The sequence below is a fragment of the Heterodontus francisci genome, chromosome 9 (genome assembly GCF_036365525.1).
Source record: "Heterodontus francisci isolate sHetFra1 chromosome 9, sHetFra1.hap1, whole genome shotgun sequence".
Classification (NCBI taxonomy): Eukaryota; Metazoa; Chordata; class Chondrichthyes; order Heterodontiformes; family Heterodontidae; genus Heterodontus; species Heterodontus francisci.
In genome coordinates, this window is record NC_090379.1 from 111355998 (window position 1) to 111378724 (window position 22727).

Below are 22727 nucleotides of genomic sequence, written 5' to 3' on the forward strand. Positions count from 1 at the left end.
CTAAGTGCTGAGGAACACATTAAAGCTTGGGCAGCTGCTAGCTGCCACAAAAGGCTCAATGTGGAAAGGGCACAGTCTAAGGCCCTTCCACCAAAGTACACTGATGGCTAATCCTGTGGAAAGCCCCCGGATGTTTGACATGGAATGTAAATGTATATTGTAAATATAACCTGTAATTGTAAATGTAGGGAGGCACCTGGGAGTGCCATATGCTGTACTGAAAGAAACTGAACTGTTTTGCACTTTATGTAATGTCAAATTTGAACTGTTATGTACTTTTACAAATTTTATGAATAAAGTATATTTTTTGATCAAAAGAAACTGGTCACAGGACTACGTGCATGCTAGACAGCAGAAGCAGCATTCTGTAGACAGAGCTAAGGGATCCCACAACTAATGGAGCAGATCAAAGCTCTGCAGTCCTGCTACATCCAGCGTGAATGGCGGTGGACAATTAAACAACTAATCGGAGGAGGAGACTCCACAAATATCTCCATCTTCAATGATGGAGGAGCCCAGCACATCAGTGCAAAAGAAAAGGCTGAAGCATTTGCAACCATCCTTAGCCAGAAGTGCCGAGTGGATGATCCATCTCGGCCTCCTCCTGAGGTTCCCACTATCACAGATGCCAGTCTTCAGCCAATTAAATTCACTCCGTGTGATGTAAAATTTAAGCGTATGGGATTGGGGATAGTGTATTGCGATGGATAGAAAATTGGTTGGCGGACAGGAAACAAAGAGTAGGGATAAATAGGTCTTTTTCCGAATGGCAGGCAGTGACAAGTGGGGTACCGCAGGGATCGGTGCTAGGACCCCAGCTATTCACAATATACATTAATGATTTAGATGAGGGAACTAAATGTAATATCTCCAAATTTGCAGATGACACAAAACTAGGTGGGAGGGTGAGTTGTGAGGAGGATGCAGAAAGGTTTCAGGGTGATTTGGACAAGTTGAGTGAGTGGGCTAATGCATGGCCGATGCAGTATAATGTGGATAAATATGAGGTTATCCACTTTGGTAGCAAAAACAGGAAGGCAGATTATCTGAATGGCTATAAACAGAGAGGGGAATATGCAGCGAGACCTGGGTGTTCTCATACACCAGTCGCTGAAGGTAAGCATGCAGGTGCAACGGGCAGTAAAAAAAGCAAATGGTATGTTGGCCTTCATAGCGAGAGGATTTGAGTACAGGAGCAGGGATGTCTTGCTGCAATTATACAGGGCCTTGGTGAGGCCACACCTGGAATATTGTATGCAGTTTTAGTCTCCTTATCTGAGCAGGATGTTCTTGCTATACAGGGAGTGGAGCGAAGGTTTAACAGACTGATTCCTGGGATGGTGAGACTGACGTAGGAGGAGAGATTGAGTCAGTTAGGATTATATTCGCTGGAGTTCAGAAAAGTGATGGGGGAGATCTCATAGAAACCTATAAAATTCTAACAGGACTTGACAGGGTAGATGCAGGAAGGATGTTCCCAATGGTGGGGGAGTCCAGAACCAGGCGTCATAGTCTAAGGATACGAGGTAAACCTTTCAGGACTGAGATGAGGAGAAATTTCTTCACCCAGAGAGTGGTGAGCCTGTGGAATTCTCTACCACAGAAAGCAGTTGAGGCCAAAACATTGTATGTTTTCAAGAAGGAGTTAGACATAGCTCTTGGGGCCAAAGGGATCAAAGCATATGGGGGGAAAGCGGGAACAGGCTACTGAGTTGGATGATCAGCCATGATCATAATGAATGGCGGAGCAGGCTCGAAGGGCCGAATGGCCTACTCCTGCTCCTATTTTCTATGTTTCTATGGCTCTATGTGATATCAAGAAACAGCTGAAGGCACTGTATACTCAAAAGGTGTGGGCCCTGACAACATTCCAGCAACAGTACTGAAGGCTTGTGCTCCAGAACTAGCCACACCCCTAGCCAAGCTGTTCTAGTACAGCTGCAACACTCGCAGCTACCCGACAATGTGGAAAATTGCCCAGGTATGGCCTATCCACAAAAAGCAAGGCAAATCCAACCCTGCCAATTACCGCCCCATCAGTCTACTCTTGATCATCAGTAAGGTGACAGAAGGGGTCGATGACAGTGCTATCAAGCGCCACTTAAACAGCACAACCTGCTCACTGATGATCAGTTTGGCTTCTGCCAGCCCACTCAGCTCCTGACTTCATTACAGCCTTGGTCCGAATATGGACAAAAGAGCTGAACTCCAGAGGTGAGGTGAAAATGACTGCCCTTGATATCAAGGCAGTATTTGACTGAGTGTGGCATTAAGGGGCCCTAGCAAAACTGCAGTCAATGGGAATCAAGGGGAAAACTTCCACTGAATGGAGTCATACCTAGCACAAAGAAAGATGGTTGTGGTTGTTGGAAGCAAAACATCTCAGCCACAGGACATTACTGCAGGAGTTCCTCCGGGCAGTGTCCTAGGCCCAACCATCTTCAGCAGCTTCATCAATGATCCTCCCTCTATCATAAGGTCAGAAGTCAGAAGTGGGAATATTCATTGATGATTGTACGATTCTCATTACCATTTGCAACTCCTCAGATACTGAAGCAGTCTGTGTCCATATGAATTGGCCAGGTTTTAAAGGACAAAGCTGCCAAACTGGGCCTGCGGCAGATGTTGAGGGAATCAACAGGAGGAAAAAACCTACTTCACCTCGTCCTCAGCAACCTACCTGTCGCAGATGCATCTGTCCGTGACACAATCCTTGTGAAAACAAAGTCCTGTCTTCACACTGAGGATACCCTCCATCGTGTTGTGTGGCACGAACAACATTTTAAATGGGATAGATTCAGAACAGATCTAGCAAATCAAAACTGCGCATCCATGAGGCACTGTGGGCCATCAGCAGCAGCAGAATTGTACTCAACCACAATCTGTAACCTTATGACCCAGCATATCCCTCACTCTACCATTACCATCAAGCCAAGGGATCATCTTGGTTCAATAAAGAGTGCAGGAGAACATGCCAGAAGCAGCACCAAGAATACCTAAAAATAAGGTATCAACCTGGTGAAGCTACAACACAGGACTACTTGCATGACAAACAGCAGAAACAGCATGCGATAGACAAGGCTAAGCGATCCCATAACCAATGGATCAGATCTAAGCTCTGCAGTCCTGCCACATCCAGTCATGAATGATGGTGGACAATTAAACAAGTAACAGGGGGAAGAGACTCCACAAATATCCCCATCATCAATGATGGTGGAGTCCAGCACGTCTGTGCAAAAGACAAGGCTGATCCTTGTGGATGATCCACCTCAGCCTCCTCCTGAGGTCTCCAGCATCACAGATGCCAGTCTTCAGTCAATTCGACTCTCTCCGCATGATATCAAGAAACAGCTGAATGCACTGAATACAGCAAAGGCAATAGGCCCTGACAACATTCCGGCAATAGTACTGAAGGCTTGTGCTCCAGAACTAGCCACACCCCTAGCCAAGCTGTTCCAGAACAGCAACAACACTGGCATCTACCCGACAATGTGGAAAATTGCCAGGTGTGCCCTATCCACAAAAAGCAGGGCTAATCCAATCCAGCCAATTATACATCCTTAACCATCCCCAGAGAGCATAGACTGCCCTTAACTTACAATAAATAATATTTATTAATATCACTCCCACCCTCAGAAGGCACAGACTACCTTCGTTCCCACCCTCATCCGCTTATCACAGAGCACAGATTGCCCTTTACTTACAGTATGAGTGGTCCCACCTTCATCCACTCTAGGACTACACATACTGTCATTCAATTACAGTAACTGCAAGTTCTCCCATGCTCACTCACCCATCATAGTGCAGATTGCCCTTTACTTACTGTAACTGCACGTACTCCCAACCTCACCAGCATATCATAGTGCACAGACTGCCCTTTACTCACAGAAACTGCGAGTACTCTCACACTGAACCACCTATCACAGAGCACAGACTGCCCGACAATTACAGCAATTTTAGGGACTCCACCCTCACATACCCTATTAGACTGAAAACCTACTGGAAAGCAGCTTCTGCTTGGATTCCTACCTTTGGTCTTTTCCACAATATGTTCTTCACTTTTGTGGACTTTTGTCCTAGTTCCTTATAGCCGAGGGACTCCACTGTAGCTGGAAACATATCATCTTCAAACAGAATCTTTTTCTGCTGGCACTCCTGCTTCAGCGTCACAAAGTCCTGCTCATAAAATCTGATGGGCTTGTGAATCGACCCTTCCCCCTCCCGCCTCTGCCTCTCACGCACCAGGCGGTCACAGAAGTGCCCGGATGTTGTGTATGGCATGGTTTCCAGCAAAAGATTTCACTTCGATCTCTAGTGGGCTAGTGAGGCAGCAACTACCTCATCCAGGAGCAGGTGATGTCAGTCGGCACGTTGCCTACACAGGACACAAACTCCTGGCATAAATCCAGGCTGCTGATTCCTGATTGGATAGGTTTCAAACAACGTCACACCTGCGGAATAGAGTACAAAAGCCAATCTCCCTCAGGCTATTGGATGAGGTACAATGAAGAAAGAACAAAACCTACACGCTGAGGGACTGCTGAGTTACAACGCTTAGAGAGGCTGCATTGATAACGTGGGTGAAAAATAGGAGAAAAAAAATAGAGATAAACATCTTTTTTCTGTATCCAGAAAAGGGCCCAGTCTGCCTCAGCAAATGGCATTGACGTTTAAAGCTGCACTCAATGGGCTGTGTGTGTGACACACTATAGACTTTAATCCGATAGAGACATAGGCACATTCATTGTTGCTCTTGGGGCCCTGGCTGGGCTGTTGCTGAGCTTGTGACCTCAGATGATACTGTATTTTTCCCTCATATTTCCAACCCACTCACCTCCCAATCTCTGGATCGATTCAGAGGTCTGTGGGTTTTTTTTTTAAACTTTTCTCTTTGTTCTCATTGATTTAACCTATTACAATGCAGGCTTCTCCCAACATTCGATATTTTCTTTTCTTTTGGGCCTCCTTATCTCGACAGACAATGGATACGCGCCTGGAGGTGGTCAGTGGTTTGTGAAGCAGCGCCTGGAGTGGCTATAAAGGCCAATTCTGGAGTGACAGGCTCTTCCACAGGTGCTGCAGAGAAATTTGTTTGTTGGGGCTGTTGCACAGTTGGCTCTCCCCTTGCGCCTCTGTCTTTTTTCCTGCCAACTACTAAGTCTCTTCGACTCGCCACAATTTAGCCCTGTCTTTATGGCTGCCCGCCAGCTCTGGCGAATGCTGGCAACTGACTCCCACGACTTGTGATCAATGTCACACGATTTCATGTCGCGTTTGCAGACGTCTTTATAACGGAGACATGGACGGCCGGTGGGTCTGATACCAGTGGCGAGCTCGCTGTACAATGTGTCTTTGGGGATCCTGCCATCTTCCATGCGGCTCACATGGCCAAGCCATCTCAAGCGCCGCTGACTCAGTAGTGTGTATAAGCTGGGGATGTTGGCCGCTTCAAGGACTTCTGTGTTGGAGATATAGTCCTGCCACCTGATGCCAAGTATTCTCCGAAGGCAGCGAAGATGGAATGAATTGAGACGTCGCTCTTGGCTGGCATACGTTGTCCAGGCCTCGCTGCCGTAGAGCAAGGTACTGAGGACACAGGCCTGATACACTCGGACTTTTGTGTTCCGTGTCAGTGCGCCATTTTCCCACACTCTCTTGGCCAGTCTGAACATAGCAGTGGAAGCCTTACCCATGCGCTTGTTGATTTCTGCATCTAGAGACAGGTTACTGGTGATAGTTGAGCCTAGGTAGGTGAACTCTTGAACCACTTCCAGAGCGTGGTCGCCAATATTGATGGATGGAGCATTTCTGACATCCTGCCCCATGATGTTCGTTTTCTTGAGGCTGATGGTTAGGCCAAATTCATTGCAGGCAGACGCAAACCTGTCGATGAGACTCTGCAGGCATTCTTCAGTGTGAGATGTTAAAGCAGCATCGTCAGCAACATTCGATATTTATGCTTACAGGAACAAGCCAGATTCAATAGTAGGACTGTGTCTCCTATTAACTAGAGTTTGTTACACCTCATGCATGGAATGGAGGAGTCAGCATGCCACAGCACTAACAATTCCCTTTAGCTCAAATCCTATACTGCACAGAGGTATGAGATGCTCACCGTACCCTCCCAAAACGCCAGCCCACTACATCACTGCTTGCTCCAAAGAAAAAGCCCATGCTGACGGACCACATATTTCAGGCTAAACTACAAAATGCATTTATTGTAAGTTTTAAATTAACATAGAAGCAAAATACCTTGGCAACTTTCAATGGTACTTTATTTTCTGCAACCAAAATAACAAAGTGTTTCAAAATTTGAATCCTTTTACAGAGTCCTTTATACCCTCATGACCATGAATTGAGCAGTTAGCTGCATGGAGTTATGTCTCACACTACAATGTACAGCTGGATGGTTGAAACAAGTGAGCTAAACACATAACAAAATGCTGCAATAAAGTTGCCTGACCTGAGCAGTTTCTGACATTTCAAGGTCAAAAGCAAACCTGCCACAAATGCAAATATCCTTAAAGAAACGATCCAACTCATTGATCGCTATTAATTATTTCTATTGGCCTTAGTGCAAATGCAAAGCCATCTAAGCTTACTAGAGCTGCTTTCATCCTGATTTAGACTGGTGTTAGTGGTGCCAGCTTTTGACATAGTTTCCATAGTATTTACAGCACAGAAACAGGCCATTCAGCCCAACAGCTCTATGCAAGTGTTTATGCTCTACGTGAGCCTCCTCGCAACGCTAATATCACCCTGGCAACATATCCTTTTATTCCTTTCTCCCTCATGTGCTTATGTAGCTTTGTTTAAATGTATCTATGCTATTCATCTCAACCAGGCCTTATGGTAGCGAGTTCCACATTCTAACCATACTCTAGGATGTGGGTCTCCCACAGCTGTCGGCAACCTAAATTTACCTTTGGACTGGAGCCAGTGACACAAGAATGTGTCTTGTACAAGGCAAAAGCAGCGAAAGTCAGACTCGAGACAAAGCCCAGTGGAATTTTATGTTTGTGTAGCCCATCCTTCTTGCTGCAATGCTGTTTTGATAACCCATTGTGTGCCACCAAACATCATGCAGACTACAGAGAATCCTTGTGCTATTAACATACAATCATGTCCACAGTAGCACCATGTGGCAGCATGCCACATGGCAGCACGGAAACTGCACTATGCTTCCGGGTACACTCGGTCTGCAAGTAAATGGAGTCTTTTAACTCTGAACCTAGCAAAGGCCTTCCCCATGATGCTGAGCAGTGAGATACCCCTGTAGTTGTTGCAGTCTGGTTGGCAGACAGGAAACAAAGAGTAGGAATAAATGGGTCTTTTTCCTAGTGGCAGGCAGTGACTAGTGGGGTACTGCAGGGATCAGTGCTAGTACCCCAGCTATTCACAATATATATTAATGATATAGATGAGGAAATTAAATTGAATATATCCAAGTTTGTAGACAACACAAAGCTGGGTGGGAGTGTGAGCTGTGAGGAGGATGCAGAGAAGCTCCAGTGTGATTTAGACAGGTTGAGTGAGTGGGGAAATACATGGCAGATGCAGTATAATTTGGATAAATGTGAGGTGAGTTGGTGCCACTTTGGTGGCAAAAACAGAAAGGCAGATTATTATTCGGACTGAGGTGAGGAGGGATTTCTTCACCCAGAGAGTGGTGAATCTGTGGAATTCTCTACCACAGAAAGCAGTTGAGGCTATATCATTAAAGAATTTCATTAAAGAATTCATGAAAGAATTAGATATAGTTCTTAGGGCTAAAGGGATCATGGGATACAGGGAGAAAGTGGGAACAGGGTACTGAGTTTGGATGATCAGCCATGATTGTATTGAATGTCGGAGCAGGCTCGATGGGCCAAATGGCCTACTCCTGCTCTTATTTTTCTATGTTCCGATGTTCTATGTTTCTAAACTGACCCTTAGGACCAAGCTGATGGTTTATAAGGCCTGTGTTCTCAGCAACTTGTGTATGGCTGTGAAAAATGGGTGACTTACAGCTACCAGGAAAAGAAGCTCAATAATTTCCAATTTCGCTGTCTACGGTGCTTATGGGTACATCCTGACAGGACAAAATCACAAATGTCACAGTCCTCTCAAAGGCAGAGCTCCCAAGTGTGTCGGCACTAATCAAACAGAGGCAACTTCGGTGGATTGGACACATCTGCAGGATGGAAGTAAGTCTCATACCATAGAATCATAGAAGGAGACCATTCAGCCCGTCATGTCCGCACCTGCCAAAAAAACTTGCTGCCCATTCTAATCCCACTTTCCAGCATCTGATGCATAGACTTGCTGGCTACAGCACTTCAGATGCATATCCAGCTACCTTTTAAAAGAATTGAGGGTTTCTGCCTCCACCACCATTCCTGGCAGTGAATTCCAGACACCCACCACCCTCTTTCCCTCATGTCCGCTCTAATCCTTCTACCAATCACCATAAATCTGTGCCCCCTGGTAATTGACCTCTCTGCTAGGGGAAACAGGTCCTTCCTGTCTACTCTATCTAGGTCCCTCATAATTTTGTACATCTCTATTAAGTCACCCCTCAGCTTCCTCTGTTCTAAGGATCACAACCCTAGCCTATCCAATCTTTCCTCATAGCTGCAACTTTCAAGGCAGCATTCTTGTAAATCTCTGTACTCTCTCCTGTGCAATTATGTCCTTTCTGTAATGTGGTGACCAAAACTGTACACAATACTCCAACTGTGGCCTAACCAGTGTTTTATACAGTTCCAGGATTATATCCCTGCTTTTGAATTCTATACCTCAGCTAATAACGGAAAGCATTCCATATGCCTTCTTCACCATTCTATCTATCTGTCCTGCCACCTTCAGGGTCCTGTGGACATGCACTCCAAGGCCTCTCACTTCTTCTACCCCTCTCAATATCCTCCCGTTATTTGCGCATTCCCTAGCTTTACTTGCCCCACCCAAATGCACTACCTCACACTATCTGGATTGAATTCTATTCGCCACTTTTCCGTCCACTCAACCAAACCATTGATATCATTCTGGAGTCTACAGCTATCCTCTTCTCTATCAACTACACGGCCAATTTTTGTGTCATCATCAAATTTCCCAATCATGCCTCCCACATTTAAGTCCAAATCATTAATATATACCATAAACAGCAAGGGACCCAACACTGAGCCCTGTGGAACGCCACTGGAAACAGCTTTTCAATCAGAAAAACATGCGTCAATGACTACCCTTTGTTTCCTGGCTCTGAGCCAATTTTGGTTCCAACCTGTCACATTCCGCTGTATCCCATGGGCTTTCATTTTACTGATCAGTCTGCCATGCGGGACCTTGTCAAATGCCTTACTAAAATCCATGTAGACCACATCCACTGCACCTCCCTCATCAATCCTTCTTGTTACTTCTTCAAAAAATTTAATTAAGTTAGTAAGACATGACCTTCCCTTAACAAATCCATGCTGACTATCCCTGACCAATCCGTGCTTTCTAAGTGGCAGTTTATCCTGTCCCTCAGAATAGATTCTAACAACTTACCCACCACCGAGGTCAGACTGACCGGCCTACAATTATTTGGCCTATCCCTCGCACCCAAAAAATCTTTGGGTTTTCCTTGATTTTACCTGCCAATAATTTTTCATGTCCTCTCTTAGCTTTTCTAATTTACCCTTGCACTTTCTGTACTCCTCTAGGCTTTCTAAAGTATTAAGATTTTTATGATCGTCATAAGCTTTCTTTTTCTGCTTTAACTTACCCTGTAAGCTTCCAGATAACCAGGGGGCTCCAGATTTGGCAGTACCACCCTTTATCTTTGTGGGGACATGCCTACGCTGTGCCTATAGAATCTCACTTTTGAATGCCTCCCACTGGTTTGCCACTGATTTTCCTTCAAGTAGCTGTATCCAGTCCACTTTCACCAGGGCACATCTCAGTTTCTTAAAATTCGCCTTCCCCCAATTTAGAAATCTTACTCCTGCTTTATCTTTGTCCTTTTCCATGATTATGCTAAAACTTACTGTATTATGGTCACTATTTTTTATTTTTTTATTTAGAGATACAGCACTGAAACAGGCCCTTCGGCCCACCGACTCTGTGCCGACCATCAACCACCCATTTATACTAATCCTACACTAATCCCACTAATAACACTAATACCTCCAGGCGCTTACCCATTGTCTCTCGAGATAAGGAGACCAAAGAAGACACTAATCCCATATTCCTACCACACCCCCCACCTATCCTACCACCTACCTACACTAGGGGCAATTTACAATGGCCAATTTACCTATCAACCTGCAAAGTCTTTGGCTGTGGGAGGAAACTGGAGCACCCGGCAAAAACCCATGCAGACACAGGGAGAACTTGCAAACTCCACACAGGCAGTACCCAGAATTGAACCCTGGTCGCTGGAGCTGTGAGGCAGCGGTGCTAACCACTGCGCCACTGTGCTGCCCTATCTCCAATACCCTAGGACCTTCTGTATGGTGAGGTAGCTGGGGCCCGACGACCAGCGAGGTGCCCAAAACTCCGCTTCAAGGATGTTTGCAAGCGTGACATGAAGACCCTAAATGTCAACTATTGCACCTGGGAATCACTAGCTGGCGAAAGAGGGAAATGGTGACACAGCCTGTGGACTGGTGTGCACTACCACAATGACCAGTTGCTACAGCAGCTTGCCAATGGGCGCCAATGTCAAAAGCAACAAATCACACCATCACTTGGCAGCTTCACATGCGGCATTTGTGGCAGAACCTGCCTCTCCAGCATTGGTCTTCACAGCCATCAGCAAAGGTGTATCAAGGGAAGACACCCCACCTAACTGGATTGTTTGCTGCGTGTCCATCATCTTTCATAGATAGGAGGATGCCAATCAACCAACCAGATCTAACATACAATGCCTCCAGACATAATTGTGTATTCACTCTGCATGCAAATTTTCAACTCAAAAGGACTAATGAAATCTCATGTCTTGCTTTTCAAAATTCCCAGTGCCCTGGCCCAGCTAAAAATGCAAACGCAAAGATATATAAAAATATTTTGTAACATGATTGTTATGTTTCAGAATTTCAGATGACGGTACCATTTGCTACCTTGTTGTATGATACCTACCATAAGCTCCCTTGGTGTAATGTACCTTAGAAATGCTACTACAGAACTAAACATAGCATTCAAAGGATTAAACTCACAGGACAGCAGGGCTGACCAGTATACATCAGGTTGCAGAAGGATTGCCTGACCCAGCATATTGGAGACAATGAAAGATAGTTTGACATTCCAGTCATCATTCACATTCATTGCTGTTGCATAAACTCTACTCATTTGAATTCATGAGGATTCCTTACCAAGTGAAGTCTTTGCATTCTACTCAGCAGGGAGGGGAGTTAGTTTGACTGAAGTAGACTGGGCACTTTTCAGGTCCAAAAGTGACGGCTGAAATAGGGCATATCAAAGCTATCCTGCAGGATAATGGCTATCCCGAACAGATCATTGCTTGCTGTGTATCGCAAATACTCACAAATGGGCCTAAAGCCGCCACTTTCGGACCTGAAACGTGCCCAGTCCACTTCCAATTACCCTGGAAGGGAAAGGTATCTCAAAAATTTGAGCAACAGGTGAAGCTAGCCTTTTCACACTGCTACTACACAATAGCAACACGAGTGGTATTTTCCACTAACAGGATGCTGCTGTCAAGCCAACAAGAAGTTCTATCTGCCATGCAAATGAGTAATGTGATATATGAATTCCAGTGCAGGTGCGATGCCAGGTATTAGATCGTACGTCCCAACGACTGGCGGATCTTATCAAATAGCACATCCTGTCGGATGTTTGCAATAGGCAGAGTATTGACCGTACTCAACCAGCCCTTTCTTGCAAAACTCAGAACACAATATTTAACATTAGATGTGATTCCACGTTAGAACAACACTTACTGAACAATCGCAAGCGTGCTAAGAATTACACGATCAACCAAATTAATATTATCAGTCGGGCTCGCAATGTGGCTCATTTATGCTTACTAGAAGCCAAAGGCCTGCTCGGGTCTGCAAATGAAACCCGACCCGAGCCCGACAGAACCACATCCAACCCAAGCCCGACCCGGCCCGAGTCCTTTGACTTTTTCCTGTGCCCGACCCAACCCAACCCGACCACCGGAATATAATCAACTTTGTTGAAGAGGTTGTGCTCACTTTGGATGGAATCGCTCACTGCAGATTAGTGCGGAGCCCAAATGCACGTTTCCCACCTTGATGTCGTGGCTGTCACTGTGTCCGACCCGGCCTGACCCGAGCCCTATTGTTGGACCCCGAAGAGCGACCCGACCCGAATCCGACACATGTCGTCGGGCCCGGTCGGGTTCGGGTCGGGTAGCCATGCTCTACTAAAAGCTACATATATTCATTCGCAGGGACCTGTCTTCTGCCCAGACAAGCCCCCGAATTTCCATTACGACCAGGTGAGAAAGGTGTCTAGGGGTCTTTTGTTGTCTTCACCTGGTCTTATTGTAACAGGGTTTAATTTTAAACAAACTGTGTTTTGAGCTCCACCTTTGGTGAATCCTTGTTCACAACTTACCAATTATAAGGCAAAGAAATGAGCATAAACAGGCTTTCTTAGGTTCAAAGAAGAAAAGTTAAATTTATTAAACCTTAAACTTAAACTCTAATATGGTTAATGCCTATGGATATAAGACGCGCCCACACTAGCATGCACATGCAATACACATAGGCAAATAAGGACAGAAAAGAGCAGAAGAAAAATAAAATGAAGAGGTTTGAGGGCAATCTCTGAACAGGGTTTTTTTTTTTTAAACTGTGCTTCGAGCTCGCTGTAGGGTCCTTGATTGTAAGTAGACCTGCTTTTCGTTGGGGCCCAGTATTCTTCTTAAACCTTGTTCACTTTTCTCTCTGGGGATTCATATGTCTTCATGGTTTCCGAAGCTGGTGAGAGCGAGATGAGAGCAGACAGGAGAGAGGTCTCTTTCAGTCCAGGAGCAAACAGCTTTCTGATTCTAAATTCCCTGTTGGAAGATCAAATTAAAAAACTTCCAACAGTCAGCTAGTCATGTGATCAAACTGGTCTGACCACTTCTTCCGTGTTTTGGGGAAGCAAGGACTGGGTCCCTCGTTCCAACACGGTCTGTTACTATGCAAATGTCTTTCCAGTCAGGGGCTCTAATCGTTTTTTTAAAGCAAGTTCTTTCTTCACCAAAAATAGTTTAAAATCAATATCCATGTGGCAAAATTAATTTTCCTCATTCTTGGCAGGTGGGGGGGTGGGGGGGGCTTGCCTGACTAGAAGCTACATATATTCGTATGCAGGGACCTGTGCTCTGCAGGCAAAAGGAACATGTCCAGGTTTTGTGCCATTTTTGAATTAAACAAAAGTGTGCGGGACAATAGTTCCCTGGCGCATTCTCCATGGCAACACCTCAATCAATCAGTCAACTTGTTAATCAAATAGCACTCTTTTCTCAGGCATGCATTCGGGCTTAGATTCACGATCACAAGCTCGTGAGAGCACTACACATGCGCCAGAGCGGCTGACGGAGGCTGTGACAGCCGAGGCCACTGACAGTCGGAGGACTGTGGGTGACCAGGCCCATGCTGAGCCCAGGCTAAAGATGAGCCTCTGGTGTCGACAGCAAAGGGCATGCTGGGGTTGCAGAGAGGTAAGGCAAACTCTGGCAGGGCTGCCAGAGGCAATGTGCGGCCTTGAGCGATCAATGGAGGAGCCCATCCATGTCATGAGTGCTGCCACGTTTCAGGCATGTGAGCACATGGCTTCCTCCATCGAGAGGTTGGTGACCCTCATGGAGAGCCAGATCCCACAAATGTGCACAGACCTGCACATCAGCACCTTAGCCATGAGCTCAATGCAGCAGTGGCAAGGCAAGAGAAGGACAAGGCACCTGGAGCTTTTTCCAGGTCTTCATCCCTCTCTGGTCAGCAGGGAGGTTCAAGTGAGCCTTGAAAGAGAGGAGAAGCTGAAGTCCACATCTGCGGGCTCCCTTCAGGGCCTTGCCTCTGTGCCACCATCTTTAAACAGCCGGGGATCAGAAGGCCCGTGATCCCGCCTGTGCACCGTTGACAAAATTTAAAACCCCCCATAACATCGCGATCACTTCCATGCCATTGTATTGAAACGGGCTAATGGGAGTTCTGATGAAGGGTCACTGACCTGAAATATTAACACTGCTTCTCTCTCCACAGATGCTCCAGACCTGCTGAGTAGTTCCAGCACTTCTTGGTTTTATTTTAGATTTCCAGCATCTGCTGTATTTTCTTTTATTGAAACGGGCTGATCAACAATTTAAACGGCAGTCTTGCCATGTTGCGGCAGAGACAGTGCCTCCAAGCTTTCCTGTCACTGATAAAATCCGGAACCGACAGCACAACGTCAGGTTTCCGGGTACCTGTGACCGTCCCGATTTTTCAGCCCCCTATGCTTCCACTCCCTCTCTTTCCTGCCACACAAAATTCAGCCCCTTGCATGCTGAAACAAAATTCTTTTCTATTTGAATAGCTGGGTAGACATTTGGGGAAATACACATTTAGTTTAGTTTAGTTTAGAGATACAGCACTGAAACAGGCCCTTCGGCCCACCGAGTCTGTGCCGACCATCAACCACCCATTTATACTAGTCCTACACGAATCCCATATTCCTACCACATCCCCACCTGTCCCTATATTTCCCTACCACCTACCTATACTAGGGGCAATTTATATAATGGTCAATTTACCTATCAACCTGCAAGTCTTTTGGCTTGTGGGAGGAAACCGGAGCACCCGGAGGAAACCCACGCAGACACAGGGAGAACTTGCAAACTCCACACAGGCAGTGCACCAGCTCTCCGCATGAGCAATTCACTTAATGCCATCTCCCCGTAACCCTGCACATTCTTTCTTTTCAGATAACAGTCTAATTCCCTTCTGAAGCCTTGATTGAACCTGCCCTCACCACACTCTCAGGCAGTGCATTCCAGATCCTAACCACTTGCTGTGTAAAAAAGATTTTCCTCATGTTGCCATTGCTTCTTTTGCCAATTATCTGTACCCTCTTGATACTGATCCTTTCACTAGTTGCAAGAATTTTTCCCTATCTACTCCATCCAGACCCCTCCATCAAATCTCCTTTCAACCTTCTCTTCTCCAAGGAAAACAGTCCTAAATTCTCCAATCTATCTTCATAACTGAAGTTCCTCATCCCTGGATCTTTTCTGCACTCTCTCCAATGCCTTCACATCTTTCCTAAAGTGCGGCACCCAGAATTGGACACAATATTCCAGTTGAGGTCAAATCAATATTCTCTCCAAGTTTAACATAATCTCCTTGCTCTTTTTTTTTTAGAATTAGAACATTACAGCGCAGTACAGGCCCTTCGGCCCTCGATGTTGCGCCGACCATCTGACCTACACTATTCCATTTTCATCCATATGTCTATCCAATGACCACTTAAATGCCCTTAAAGTTGGCGAGTCTACTACTGTTGCAGGCAGGGGGTTCCACGCCCCTACTACTCTCTGCGTAAAGAAACTACCTCTGACATCTGTCCTATATCTTTCACCCCTCAACTTAAAGCTATGTCCCCTCGTGTTTGCCATCATCATCCGAGGAAAAGGACTCTCACTATCCACCCTATCTAACCCTCTGATTATCTTGTATGTCTCTATTAAGTCACCTCTCCTCCTCCTTCTCTCTAACGAAAACAACCCCAAGTCTCTCAGCCTTTCCTCGTAAGACCTTCCTTCCATACCAGGCAACATCCTAGTAAATCTCCTCTGCACCCTTTCCAAAGCTCCCACATCCTTCCTATAATGCGGTGACCAGAACTGCACGCAATACTCAAGGTGCGGCCTCAACCAGAGTTTTGTACAGCTGCATCACGACCTCGTGGCTCCGAAACTCGATCCCCCTACTAATAAAAGCTAACACACCATATGCCTTCTTAACAGCCCTATTAACCTGGGTAGCAACTTTCAGGGATTTATGTACCTGGACACCAAGATCTCTCTGCTCATCTACACTACCAAGAATCTTCCCATTAGCCCAGTACTCTGCATTGCTGTTACTTCTTCCAAAGTGAATCACCTCACACTTCTCCGCATTAAACTCCATTTGCCATCTCTCAGCCCAGCTCTGCAGCCTATCTATGTCCCTCTGTACCCTACAACACCCTTCGACACTATCCACAACTCCACCGACCTTCGTGTCATCCGCAAATTTACTAACCCACCCTTCTACACCCTCATCCAGGTCATTTATAAAAATGACAAACAGCAGTGGCCCCAAAACAGAACCTTGCGGTACACCACTAGTAACTAAACTCCAGGATGAACATTTGCCATCAACCACCACCCTCTGTCTTCTTTCAGCTAGCCAATTTCTGATCCAAAGCTCTAAATCACCTTCAACCCCATACTTCCGTATTTTCTGCAATAGCCTACCGTGGGGAACCTTATCAAACGCCTTACTGAAAGCCATATACACCACATCCACGGCTTTACCCTCATCCACCTGTTTGGTCACCTTCTCGAAAAACTCAATAAGGTTTGTGAGGCACGACCTACCTTTCACAAAACCGTGCCGACTATCGCAAATGAACTTATTCCTTTCAAGATGATTATAAATCCTATCTCTTATAACCTTTTCCAATATTTTACCCACAACCGAAGTAAGGCTCACAGGTCTATAATTACCAGGGCTGTCTCTACTCCCCTTCTTGAACAAGGGGACAACATTTGCTATCCTCCAGTCTTCCGGCACTACTCCTGTCGACAATGACGACATAAAGATCAACAACAACGGCTCTGCAATCTCCTCCCTGGCTTCCCAGAGAATCCTAGGATAAATCCCATCTGGCCCAGGGGACTTATCTATTTTCACTCTTTCCAAAATTGCTAACACCTCCTCCTTGTGAATCTCAATCCCATCTAGCCTAGTAGGCTGTATCTCAGTAATCTCCTCGGCAACATTTTCTTTCTCTACTGTAAATACTGACGAAAAATATTCATTTAACGCTTCCCCTATCTCTTCTGATTCCGCACACAACTTCCCACTACTATCCTTGATTGGCCCTGTTCTAACTCTTATCATTCTTTTATTCCTGATATACCTATAGAAAGCCTTAGGGTTTTCTTTGATCCTATCCGCCAATGACTTCTCGTGTCCTCTCCTTGCTCTTCTTAGCCCTCCCTTTCGATCCTTCCTGGCTAGCTGGTAACTCTCAAGCGCCCTAACTGAGCCTTCACGTCTCATCCTAACATAAGCCGCCCTCTTCCTCTTGACAAGCGCTTCAACTTCTTTAGTAAACCACGGCTCCCTCGCTCGACAACTTCCTCCCTGCCTGACAGGTACATACTTATCAAGGACACGCAGTAGCTGCTCCTTGAATAAGCTCCACATTTCGTTTGTGCCCATCCCCTGCAGTTTCCTTCCCCATCCTACACATCCTAAATCTTGCCTAATCGCGTCATAATTTCCTTTCCCCCAGCTATAATTCTTGCCCTGCAGTATATACCTGTCCCTGCCCATCGCTAAGGTAAACCTAACCGAATTGTGATCACTATCGCCAAAGTGCTCACCTACATCTAAATCGAACACCTGGCCGGGTTCATTACCCAGTACCAAATCCAATGTGGCATCGCCCCTGGTTGGCCTGTCCACATACTGTGTCAGAAAACCCTCCTGCACACACTGGACAAAAACAGACCCATCTAAAGTACTCGAACTATAGTATTTCCAGTCAATATTTGGAAAGTTAAAGTCCCCCATAACCACTACCCTGTTACTCTCGCTCCTGTCGAGAATCATCTTCGCTATCCTTTCCTCTACATCTCTGGAACTATTCGGAGGTCTATAGAAAACTCCCGACAGGGTGACCTCTCCTCTCCTGTTTCTAACCTCGGCCCATACTACCTCAGTAGACGAGTCCTCAAATGTCCTTTCTGCCGCTGTAATACTTTCCTTGATTAACAATGCCACACCCCCCCCTCTTTTACCCTCTTCTCTGTTCTTACTGAAACATCTAAATCCCGGAACCTGCAACATCCATTCCTGCCCCTGCTCTACCCATGTCTCTGAAATGGCCACAACATCAGGATCCCAGGTACCAACCCATGCTGCAAGCTCACCCACCTTATTCCGGATGCTCCTGGCATTGAAGTAGACACACTTTAAACCAAGTTCTTGCTTGCCAGTGCCCTCTTGCGTCCCTGTAACCTTATCCCCTACCTCACTACTCTCAACAGCCTGTACACTGGAACTACAATTTAGGTTCCCATTCCCCTGCTGATTTAGTTTAAACCCCCCCGAAGAGCACTAACAAATCTCCCCCCCAGGATATTGGTACCCCTCTGGTTCAGGTGAAGACCATCCTGTTTGTAGAGGTCCCACCTACCCCAGAAAGAGCCCCAATTATCCAGGAAACCAAAACCCTCCCTCCTACACCATCCCTGCAGCCACGTGTTCAACTCCTCTCTCTCCCTATTCCTCTCTTCGCTAGCACGTGGCACGGGCAACAACCCAGAGATAACAACTCTGGTTGTTCTCGCTCTAAGCTTCCACCCTAGCTCCCTGAATTTCTGCCTTAAATCCCCATCTCTCTTCCTACCTATGTCGTTGGTGCCTATGTGGACCACGACTTGGGGGTGCTCCCCCTCCCCCTTAAGGATCCCAAAAACACGATCAGAGACATCACGTACCCTGGCACCTGGGAAGCAACACACCAACCGTGAGTCTCTCTCGCTCCCACAGAACCTCCTATCTGTTCCCCTAACTATGGAGTCCCCAATGACTAATGCTCTGCTCCTCTTCCCCTTTCCCTTCTGAGCAACAGGGACAGACTCTGTGCCAGAGACCTGCACCCCATTGCTTACCCCTGGTAAGTCGTCCCCCTCAACAGTATCCAAAACGGTATACCTGTTGTTGAGGGAAACGGCCACAGGGGATCCCTGCACTGCCTGCTGGTTCCCTTTCCTTCCCCTGACGGTAACCCATCTACCTACTTCTTTTACCTGAGGTGTGACTGCCTCCCTATAACTCCTGTCAATAATCCCCTCCGCCTCCCGAATGATCCGAAGTTCATCCAGCTCCAGCTCCAGTTCCCTAACGCGGTCTGCGAGGAGCTGGAGTTGGGTGCACTTCCCGCAGATGCAGTCAGCAGGGACACTCTTGGTGACCCCTACCTCCCACATTCTGCAGGAGGAACATACAACTGCCTTTACCTCCATTCCCACTATTCTAGATTCCCAACAAATCTACTGAAAAACCAAACGAAAAAAAAGTCAAAACTTGTTCGCTTAGCAATCCGATGGACTGAACTTTTTAAATAAAAAGCTTACCTTATCAACACACCAGAGTCCTTTTTTTTTGGTTAGAGGAGGAGGGTGGGTGGGAGACACTACACGTGTAGTGTCTCGGGTACTGCCACTGCCCAAATAAATAGTTTTCCCTTACCCAGCAGTCCCCTGGTCCTCCAAAACAAAAGGGGATTAACTTGTAACTTACACTGAAATTGACCGCTCAGCTGTAAGTTCGCTCCGCACCTGGTTCTGTCAAAGCTGCTCCTCGCAAAAAGAAAAAGATTTTAAAACTGCCCAAATAAATAGTTTTCCCTTACCCAGCAGTCCCCTGGTCCTCTTGTACTCTATCGCCCTATTAATAAAGCCCAGGACATTGTATGCTTTATTAACTGCTCTCTCGACCTGTCCTGACACCTTCAATGACTTATGCACATATACACCCAGGTCCCTCTGCTCCTGCATCCCCTTTAGAGATGTATCCTTTGTTTTATATTGTCTGTGTTCTTCCTAACAAAATGAATTACTTCACACTTCTCCACATCTGTCACTTGTCCACCCATTCCACCAACTTGTCTATGCCCTTTTGAAGTTCTATACTATCCTCCTCACAGTTCACAATGTTTCCAAGTTTCATATCATCTGCAAATTTTGAAATTGTGCCCTGTACATCAAGGTCTAGGTCATTAATACACATATCAGGAAGAGCAAGGGTCCCAACACTGACCACTGGGGAACTCCACTACAAAACATTAATTAACCACTATTCTCTGTTTCCTATCATACAGCCAATTTTGTACACATGTTGTTACTATCCCCTTTATTGCATGAGTTAGTTATATTTTAAAAGCCTGGACCAAAAATTGAATAATTTAGGTAGAAATGCAAGCCAATATTTAAGACGTACTAAAGTTACATCTATATTATTTTTCATAACCAGGAACCATATCAAATTGACAAATTTAACTGTGAAAACTTAATGCAATTCATTCATGTACTAGTTGAATAACTAGCTGTTGGTTGGAAGTTGTACCCTGTCTATACTGCTTTTCAGTTCATCTTCTCTAAAGAGAGAACAAACATAGTAGCATGTGCCATACTACAGTAGCAAGTATATGGAGTAAAGATTAATTCCATCAAGCGAAAGCTAGACCCATTTCTGGCTAGGGTGGAGATCACCTCTTACAAACAGCAAACACCTTGCAACATTAATGAGGGCCAGGGTGGTCTCCTGGACTAGCTAGGATAAAGCATCACAATTGCATGGGACAGGCTGCTTGGACTAGTGTCTCTTTTCCTGTCTGTCATTTTCTTTATGTATCATAGGTTCTCTGTTTCCAGTCCCGGAGCATGCTATCATTCAACTTAACATTGTGCAACAAAAGGTGCACTCTAGATCATAGGGAGGTGTGAGGTCCAGTTATTGGAACGGCCAGTGAAGATAAATCTGAGAGAATATCTCGTGCAAAAACCTAAAAACTGTGGCACCAACATTCAATGCAATGCCATAACTGCATCACAAAGGCAGCACAGTATTTCAAATTATTTCTTCCACTTGATGTAGTACATGGAAATGGTACAAATATTGCCTGGCTGTTTCTATTCTCCGTTGTGCCGTAGAATGGGAAGGATTGTCCTCTTTAATGCAGCAGTTCCAATGGAAAGTTAGGTTAGAATTGGTGTGCATGTGTAGACAACAGACAGAATTAGACTCAGTTACCACGGCCTCCATGTTTAAGTAGCCTGCTCGTATCTGCTGCCAGAGCTCAGCTATGAAGAATGGGCCTTGGGTGCAGACTGCCAGGAAAAGTCAGCAACTTTGGGACAGGAGGGGGACAAACCTATAAATGCCTCTCGAGGGATGAAATAAATGGGAGAAAGGCATCCTTAAAATGAAAGGCATAGGAATTTCATAAAATCTCCAGCTAAATGTCTTGTTTTTGTGCTGTAAATATTACGTAATTATTAATACCACCATCGTGAATATTTCTCACTTCCTCTCAGTATGTGGACCATTTATGCTCAGAGTGCTACCTGTGCACGTACAACCTCCCGGTGGGGGGGGGGGGGGGGGGGGGAGGGAGATCTCTTTTTTGGGAGGATCAGCAATTCATCCCTGTAAATATTGCTATGTAATCAGGTTCATAATTCAACCTGGACCATGGAAGCCTTTCAAACACTGTAAGCACACTGTTCAGAAAAAGATAGATAAAAGGCTGACTCAACTGATTGACCACAAACAAACTCCATGTTCCATTACATATCACTAGTCAAAGGTCAGATTCTTACCCTCAACTGAAGTACAATGAGAGCTTTAATTTTCTGTGTCCTTTATATTCTCTATGGCCCCATGTAACAAACACACAATCGATATTGTGCTTCTTCATTATTGCTAGTGAATTAATTTTTACTGTTCTCCCTTTAAAAATTTCCATCGCACAGTGAGAGATGTATTTGCTATCTGTGATTCCTAAACTCATAGTTACCAGTCTCACATTGTAAGTACAGACCTGACAACACAGGCTTAAAATGTAGCAAGTGCTGAATGTGTGGATCAGGCTCCCAGCAACAGCAATTGAGGCAAAAACCATTTGAAAAAGGGAGCTAGATTAAATACCTGTTTGGGGATGGGATTCTGCAGACTAGAGTGATCAAATAACTCAAGTAACTCACCTCCTGATTCCCCAAAGCCTGTCCACCATCTACAAGGCACAAGTCAGGAGTGTGATGGAATACTCTCCACTTGCCTGGATGGGTGAAGCTCCAACAACACTCAAGAAGCTCGACACCATCCAGGACAAAGCAGCCCACTTGATTGGCACCCCATCTACAAACATTCACTCCCTCCACCACCGACGCACAGTGGCACCATCTATAAGATGCACTGCAGCAACTCACCAAGGCTCCTTCAACAGCACCTTCCAAACCCACGACCTCTACCACCTAGAAGGACAAGAGCATGGGAACACCACTAGCAGCAAGTTCCCCTCCAAGCCACACACTATCCTGACTTGGAACTATATCGCCATTCCTTCACTGTCGCTGGGTCAAAATCCTGGAACTCCCTTCCCAATAGCACTGTGGGTGTCCCTACCCCACATGTACTGTAGCGGTTCCAGAAGGCAGCTCACCTTCTCAAGGGCAATTAGGGATGGGCAATAAATGCTGGACTAGCCAGCGACACCCACATCCCATGAACAAATAAAAAAAATGCTCCATGGCGCATATATTTGTTGAGGGTAACAGGCCAGTGTTGATTTACGCAATCAGAACCTGATTAAAAATTCTCTGGGCTCTGGGGACCTTCCACACTGCCAGCACAAGCCCCTCACCCCCACCACCCCACGATCCATGAAAATGCAATGTGTAGTTAAATGTATAAATAGGCGTGTAAAAGGTTTACACACTGAATTAATAATAAAGCACAGCATATCACATTATA

The 22727-nt window shown here is 45.7% G+C and overlaps 1 protein-coding gene across 1 annotated transcript in view; it reads right to left on the reverse strand.

Annotated features, from left to right (window-relative positions):
* LOC137373398 (calpain-3-like) overlaps positions 1-22727 on the reverse strand; it is a 42420-nt gene that overhangs the window by 18040 nt on the left and 1653 nt on the right. The gene's annotated exons all lie outside the window — the stretch shown is intronic.